The sequence below is a fragment of the Saccostrea cucullata genome, unplaced genomic scaffold (genome assembly GCF_032062105.1).
Source record: "Saccostrea cucullata isolate Sc308-1 unplaced genomic scaffold, CSIRO_AGI_Scuc_v1 ctg196, whole genome shotgun sequence".
NCBI classification, from domain to species: Eukaryota; Metazoa; Mollusca; class Bivalvia; order Ostreida; family Ostreidae; genus Saccostrea; species Saccostrea cuccullata.
Genome location: NW_026933558.1, coordinates 36316 through 45000, shown reverse-complemented (window position 1 = coordinate 45000; position 8685 = coordinate 36316). Strand labels below are relative to the sequence as shown.

Here is an 8685-nt window from a genome sequence, read left to right as displayed (position 1 = left end):
AATAACTTTAGTAAGATGGGAAAAAGCTTACCCTGTTTTGGCAAAATTAGTCCAAAGATCTTTCATTATTAAAGCCAGTTTAAATTCGTCTTCTGTAACATCTATGTGTCGATAATGAAGATCTTCTATTCCGAAGAGGAATGGTAGCTCTGATGCGCGTCCAGAACCTCTGTACCATGCAGGTCTTGGAGTACCGGAAGGCAATGGGGTCTTGTTGTTTTAACAAATACTGAAATGTGTTTGTGGTTTTATAAGTTTTACTGTTGGAGTGAGCAAATAAAGATGAAAATGTCGGAGAAATAAAGAATAAGTCTGTATACATTTGGAGAACTTGTCTGCTTTGTTCATCAGGATCATTATTTACTTTATATTCTTCGCAAATAGCTTTGGAAACTTTGGCATTAGAGTCAAAATAAGTTTGCACAACGGCAGGAATGAAGTTATCACAAAAAAATTCCTGGGGGATCCCGGTGCTTATATTAAAGCCATATCTGTCCTGTTCTTCGGGGGTCATTGCTAAATATAACGACCCCTCCATATTACAATTACCAATGATCATGTCTAATGATTTAAAAAAAGCAAGTTCATCCGATGAAGGATTAGATAGAAGTTTAGATGGGAAGTCATTGAATAATTCTCCGTCAATTACTGGTGCAAAGGGTATTTCAACCGTCAAGGAAGATATCAAAAAATAAGTTTCAAAGATATTTAAAACTTTGAAAATTTCATCAACTGATTTGGATCTCAGGCAGTAGAGAACTGTTTTAAAATTTCTCGTTATTGGGTCGTACACACATCCCAGAGCATCTCCCAGGGCAGTAGCCGTGAGTTTGGCATGCTGAGATAACGATAGGAAAGTATCAGACACTCCACTCTCGGCTATTACTCTGTGGAAAAGTCCCTTGTTCCTAGGAATCAACGATAAAAGCGACACACTAAATCCTCCTGCAGATTCTCCGAAAATTGTGATGGACGAGGGATCACCCGAATAATCTTCAATATTATCCTGCACCCATTTTAAGGCCAGCATTTGGTCCCATAATCCGTAATTACCCCTGGCGATGGTTTCATTGTAGGATAGGAAGCCAAAGATACCGAGACGGTAGTTGATGGTGACCACCACAACGTCACCCTGAGCTGCCAGCATCGTGCCATTGTAAAGCGTGCCCGATCCGTAATTATACGTCCCACCGTGAATCCAGACCATAACGCTTCTCTTTTCTGACGTAAAGTTATTAGGTACATAGATGTTTAACTGAAGACAGTCTTCGGAGAGACTCTTAAAGGTCGTTTTATTGAAAGGATCCGGCGCCTGAATACAGGCGCTTCCTAATTTTGTGGCATCCAGTACCCCTTCCCATCTTCCATATGGCTCTGGTTTAGCAAACCTTAGAGCACCAACTGGAGCCTTGGCGTATGGGATATTAAGGAAGCTGAATACCTTGGTTGTACCATTATTGACCGTTTTCACAGTGCCTGTCAAGTCCCCAAGTCTTGATCCGATTGTGTATGGCTGTTGTCCTAAAGCAAGGTCGCTTAGAAACACAACCACTGCTATAGACAAACTGATTTGAAACCCTCTCTGCAAAGCAACATGATTAAAATATTGTTAAGAAATGTACTATGAAATTTAAAGGTAAATATCCAAGTTGCAAATATGACATGTTTTAAGTAAAGGCCCTGTCACACCAAGCTGCGTTCACACGGAGTCATTACGGCGTTGTTAATTTTTTAAAATCGCCGTGGAATCGCAGGAAAATTGCACAAATTTCTGTAAACTTTTCACAATATGAAGATGTCACGGCATCCCTACGGCGACGGACGCGATTCTACGGCGATCTCACGGTGTTCTACTGCGTTCCCACGGAGATCTCTCGGCGATTGACTGCGCTTCCGCGGAGTTTTCACGGCGCGTTAGGAGTTTTCACCTCGTGTTCACGGCGTTCTCACTGCGCTGGTTGCGTTCACAATACGTTCACAATGCGTTCTATACTCATTGATATATATTCAGAAGGAATGTAAAACATTTTTGTTTAAAGATTCAAGTTACATGATGAAAAGACTTCTAATCATGCCAAGAAATATTCTTAAAATTGTTCTTTTCAAATAATTTAGTACTAAATTATTAATAGTTTTATGATTAAACTCCTTTTTTCAATTTTATCGGTTCAGATGTGTTGTTAGATTTTCTTTGATTTTATATTGAATGTAAAAAAAATAAACACACTGAAAAGTTTTCTACAAAATTTAAGTGAAACAACAGAACAAGTTCTGGTGTTTTTTTCTTTAATTTTTTTTCACTTAAATGCTCCTAGTGCAACAAATACGTTGGAATTATTGCTGATAAAATATGATCCCATTGCTCTTGTATTGTGAGCTGGCTAACAACGCTCTAACAACGCCGTGAAAGCGCATTGTGATCGCCAAGGGACGCTGTAGAAACGCCATGGGAGCGCAATGATCTCAGTGACAACTTCGTGCTGTCGCCGTGTAATCGCAGTTGAAAAAGTTACAAGACGATAAATCTCATTAGAAGCGCCGTAAAAACGCGATAGAAACACAGTGACATCTCCAAGGACTCTGCGACATCTCCGTGAGGTCTCCGTGGAAGCGCAGTCTACTATCACTGCGTTCGTGCCGCGATCATGTGCGTCCTCACGGCGTTCGTACGGAGCTCCTACTACGTTGTTGGAGATCTCACCTCGCTGCTACGGCGATCATACTACGTTTCTACTGCTTTCTTATCAGACCGCGATCACACGGCGCGTACTTTGTGCATGCCCAAAGTGATCGCCGTCCCCTGGCGTTCTAGGAGACCGAACGCGACCCTACGGCGTTCAGTGGAGATCTCGCCGCGTTGTCACGGCGCTGTAGGAGACTCTACTGCGATCACCTCGGCGTTTTGCATTTTTTGAGGACGCCGTGCAGTCGCCGTGAGGACGCAGCCCTGGTGTGACAGGGGTTTAATATAGTCTGCATACATATGATGCTTTGTAGGTAAATATACTCAATAAAAAAAGAAACGAATACCGGTATTCAGATTAAATATGAAAATCTGAGTTTTCAGTTTAACCTTATTTTATTTAAGCGATTTTAGAGTGTGTTGTGATTAAAATCAAACATGTCCTATGTTGCGAATTGAAAAGTCGAGTTGATGTCATTTTCATCGCCCCAAAATTCAAGGGTCATAACAATATGTTCTGCGCGACGTCTCAGTGCTGGTAGGTTTCCAATGTACGGATGTCGTGGATGAATACCAGCTCCTCTCACTCTCTTGCAAACATTTTGTGCACTTTATGCTGATTTCTTCAACCAGCAATTGTTGCAGCAGTTTGTGCAGCAATTCTTAATCGATTGCTGAAGGGGAGTCTGACGGTCCTGTCTGGATGTGGTAACCCGTTGACGGCCAGTTCTTGGTCTGTTATCCGTGTTCTTAGTTGGTGGTGACGAACGGGTACAAGTCAAAACGGCACCTGGTGAAAACGGCACTTAGGAAATATGCAAAACGGCACTTGAGAGTAGTCAAAACGGCACTTGAGAGTAGTCAAAAGTAGTCAAAACGGCGCTTTTTTTATTTTGAGAATTTGATATTGTTTATACAGAAAATGGATCTTTATACATTACATATGTAGTAACAAATGTGTATATTATTATTGATAAAAATGTTTAAAAAATATTTTAGGAAAAAAATTAAACTGATTCATTTGAAAATTATTGTACTTTTGTACAGTGGTTAGATTTTTTAAATGTATTTCTATTTTAAATTATATATCTATTATTTTCTACAAAAGAGATCAAATCCCAATTATATCGTTATATATGATCCTCTGAAATTTAAAGATTTGTAAAATTGCAAATATGTATACTACTCTGTTTTGGGGGTTGCCAGTCACAGTTGACTAATTAGAAGCCAGTTAGAGTGTGTTTACTTAGAATACACTTGTAGGAATAGAAACAAAAGACCATTTCACACCTCCTCTTCAATAATCTGTTGATCGTCAATTTGCAATCATATACAGCTACTATTGTGTATTTCTCGACAAGATTAAATGGATTGTACACAAGTTAGAAAAACTTAGATAATCCTCTACCAACTGTACATGTACATAAAAATATGAAAAGCCATACAACATTTAACAATATAATAAACATGTACATAGAAGAACAAAACATTTGTTTATTTATAATGAAGATGATACAATGTTGATATTGTTAAAATAATTTCTTCAGAATTAGATAGAAATGTGAGATAAAGTGACTCTTACTGTAAATATTTTTTTTTAATCATTTACACCATTTCTTTTTTCATATTATCAACACTACACTACAAATATAATTATTCTTTATCCAACATATTGTTGTGTTATAGCTTATAAATACTACCTTTACAAATAGATTGAAAAAAAAAGCAAAATTGAAGACACAAAAAATTCTAAAGTCAATAAATTAAATTTAGAATTAAAAAAGAACTTTTGTCAAATATTTATCATAACACAATTTTATAATTTTTCCTCTAAGTGCCGTTTTAACCAAGTGCCGTTTTCACTAAGTGCCGTTTTAACCAAGTGCCGTTTTGCATATTCCAGGTGCCGTTTTGACCAGGTGCCATTTTCACTAGGTACCATTCTAACCATAATTCGTGACGAACGTTAAACCCTGCAAAGCCGATTGATGTACACTAAGTGCATTTGCAACCTCCTGTTGCATAGCTCCGGTTATCATCATAGTTAGCCTGCGTTGCGTTCATCTTTGTTAAGGCATGACATTGCAACATTGTTATCAAATCTCAAATATGGGTTTAACAGGAGTGTTTATAGTTTATCTAAATCCATAATATCAAAGAAAATAGATCCCCAGTTTACAAGAAATAATGAAAAACACTATTTTCATAAACATGATTATTCAAGGGAAATAACACTTGGATTTTAAAACCCCAGGTTGTCCTTTAAATAGATCACATGTATCCACTGATAAAAAAGGTCGTTGTTCCATATACTTTGATGAGTAAACAATATGCGTTTCTTGTGGCACTTATGCGGCGTATTTTCTTTGATGATTAGTATACTGTAATTTCCAATACCCGTTCTATTCCCAGGTAGGCGTGGCCTACCATCGTACAATAACTTTAGAAACTGCAAGTTATTGCACTGTATCAAAGGGGGCGTGGTAATTGTACCGTACAATAATTTTAGAATTATTGTAAAGTAAGAAAAGAAATCAAATCCTAACAAAATTTATCCTTTAATCAACCATTGTAAAGCTTTTTTTTCTCTCCAAAAAACACCTTTCAATTAAATTTGATGTCCTTGTACAATTCTTACAAGCAAGTTTAAAACAAAAAAATACAAAAAAACCTCAATTCTAAAAAAAAAATGGGTTTGAGTAATTTAACAATCTATCTGGATAGTAATTGACCTTTGTGAAAATTTCACTTTAAAACTGAAATGTAATGTTACAATTTTTAAATTCTCCAAACGGGAATCTGTTCGGTTTGAATCTCTTGCTCTGAGGTTCCTCCTCACCCTGGACGTTTGCTGCAGTCAGTGGAATAGCGGGGCACTTGTCTGAAATATCTGGAGCGCATCCATCTGGAGAATTCATCGGAGTGGAATTCTCGGTACACTCCTTCGGCGGATCCAAGATCTTTGACACGTTAGCTTCCATTTGCACACTGGATCTTTTGTATTTACGGACACCTGCTTGAGAACGATGACCAGTCCGATCCATTATCTGCTGCTCCTCAACACCAGACATACATAGCTGGGTCGCACAAGTACGTTTGCCGCTACGATTCGAATAATTACCCTGTAAACCACCTTCCGTGCAAATGATTCGCATGAAGTTTTTCAGCTTGTTAATTCCCAAGACCTGATTTCCGTATCGAATTGGCACCTCAGATGCTGCGGGCAGAGGTCTTCGATAGAATGCTCCTCGACGTCCAAGGGAATCCAGATATAGATCAAAATAGTCAGCAATGCATCTCTCCCCTACAAGAAAATTTTAACGAGTAATTGTACATCCTCACAGAGAGAGAGAGAGAGAGAGAGAGAGAGAGAGAGAGAGAGAGAGAGAGAGAGAGAGAGAGAGAGAGAGAGATTCTCTTACCGGACTGGCAGTGATGTTTAATGGTCTTGTTGCACACATTTAGCTGTCCGAGTCCACCTTTGTACGTTTTGGTTTTTCGACCCGTAAACTCAATAAATTTTCCCAGCTTATCTGATCCAATAGTAAACTGTTCACATGCTAGGTTATGATGTTCGTCACATCCACGCAGACCAAAGATTTTACATGCGTAAAAGAAAATCGTTTTCTGAAGTTGTTCTGCATTTTTCTTTCCAAACACTCCAGCATCCCACAACTTGGCCTCATCTTCTGGTAAAATAGGATCGGCCTGCTTCGTAGTACACCCTATGCCTTTTTCAATCAGCGACTTCAATTTTGCATCTAGAACTTTCCGAAATTCAATGAAAGTTGTGTTTTTTTCGTCTAAAAAGTTTTTATCGTACACACCTTTGTCTCGCAAAAAACGAAGTAGTCCATATAAAATCAAGTACAGGCTCTTAGGGGGGTAGTCCTTACCATCCTGCCGTCTAGCTTCTACTATAAAACGTTGTAACCAGTAATTCATTTCCTCGCTGCCGCGGAATTGAAGTTCTGGAATAGTTTCGGATCTGCCGGTTCGCCATTTCTCAAAAACATTGACCGCCCATCTAGTGTTTTGTTTAGTGTTAATGTTTTCCTGGCTTTCAATTAGAGATTTCAGTTCACTCTCCGTCACTAGGGCCGCAAAACGATCACCTGATGTGGTCAGCAAATTCGAACTATTTTCATTTTCTCTCAAAAAGTCATATTCAAGCTTAAATTCACCATGCTCCAACCCTGTGTCGTACTCGGCAAGCGTCTGTGTAAGGCTCATGTTCTGTAATCCGTCGAAAGCTTCCATTTCGTCGCAAACTTGAGATAATGTCAGGTCGTCTATTTCCTCAACTTTGAAGTCATTATCCAAAAAATCTACGTCGCAAACTTGAGACAATATCATGTCGTCAATTTCTTCAACTTTGAAGTCATTATCCAAAAAATCTACGTCCATCTTTCAGCTTGATTCGATCCCAGTCTAAATTGTAGCGCGAAAAATGCCACTGAAGCTCGTGAAAGTAGGCGTGCCACAAAACATTTGCTGGACCAACAGACATACAATAATTGCTGTATCTGGAAATGAAACGGGGTCGTGACCTCGTGCCCTGCGGGCCCCCGTTTCATTTCCAGATACAGCAATTATTGTATGTCTATTAGTCCAACAAATATAACTTTTTGTGTTTGTAATTTGATACTCATTTGATACTCATTTCGACCTTTGCATTTACTAGCTGCAGAACTGTAGTTCTCTGCTTGAGAAAATTCGGACAAATAAAGCAGAGAGCTACAGATCCAAGCGTTGTAAAAACCTTCGATTTACGCCGACGATTTTTTGACGCTCACTATGGGTATTTTTCGTGTATTTTATACTTTCCCCAGCTTTGAAAATAATTTTAAATGGTATTTGATAATAAATCATACATTCAACTTCAACTCCTGATCATTGAATTACCTCTCAACGCTAACAAATGGCTGTTTGTGGTTACGGACGTCAAAATGGAACTCTTTTAAACCGACATTACAAAACTAAAGGTATCAAAAAGGTAAACAAAGTATTAAATATAAGAGTTACATATATGAATTGTTATAGGATACCATTCTAAAAGCCAGAGAAAGCTTTAACTACGCGAAATAAATACCTAAAGTAGCGACAAAAAATCGTCGGCGTAAATCGAAAGTTTTTACAACGCTTGGATCTGTAGCTCTCTGCTTTATTTGTCCTTATTTTCTCAAACAGAGAGCTACAGTTCTGCAGCTATGCATTTACATATTAGTATAGGAGTATTACAAACTAAATGTCTACATATGACTATTAATTTAAACTTGTTTGACCACCACGTATTTCTTTGGAGCCTCAAGCTCATGAAATACTTTATTTCTATTTTAAAAATATTTTATTTCTTACAATAATAATTATACTGAAAACAAAAAAAAAACTTACTTGCATGGTTTAGATTATCTTAATGATGGCATCTATCAACAAAGTTGCATGTATCAACAAATGTATTTGATAACATTGTGAAATGAATGCCGAAATACAGGATATTAGAGACGACAAGATATAAAAGTATTATACGTTGTTTGTTAATAGAGATTGTTCTGTCTGACGTATCCGTATAAGTATCCGTACCCGTGGTTTCAAGGAGCTTGAGAATTGACTATATATGTACAATATCCGTGAGTGTTGCGTTTTAACGCTGTATTTGTTAAACTTGATTGATTAAACACTTGTCGATAAAGGGGGAGGAAAATAATTGTTAGGTTATGATGTATTTTCCTCTCTTAAACTATTCCAGACTTTGAGCTAGAATGATATATCAAACGGGGACCCGGAAGTGCCAATATGGGGACCTCTGTGTAAAGGTAGGGGACCCAACTTCTCATAAACTTACAGAATTGGGGACCTTTACTCAGTCCCTCATACACAAAAAACAGAAATGGGGACATATTTATAAATGAAAGTTTGGAAGATGGTTGGACATGTTTATTTATTTATTCAGGCGCGGATTCAGGGATTTCTCAATGTGGGAAAGGGAGTTATCCTTAGTC

The 8685-nt window shown here is 37.9% G+C and overlaps 1 pseudogene; it reads right to left on the bottom strand.

The window, feature by feature from the left end:
* LOC134238651 (cocaine esterase-like) overlaps positions 1-8140 on the bottom strand; it is a 9185-nt pseudogene extending 1045 nt beyond the window's left edge.
* Positions 8141-8685: the final 545 nt, after the last annotated feature.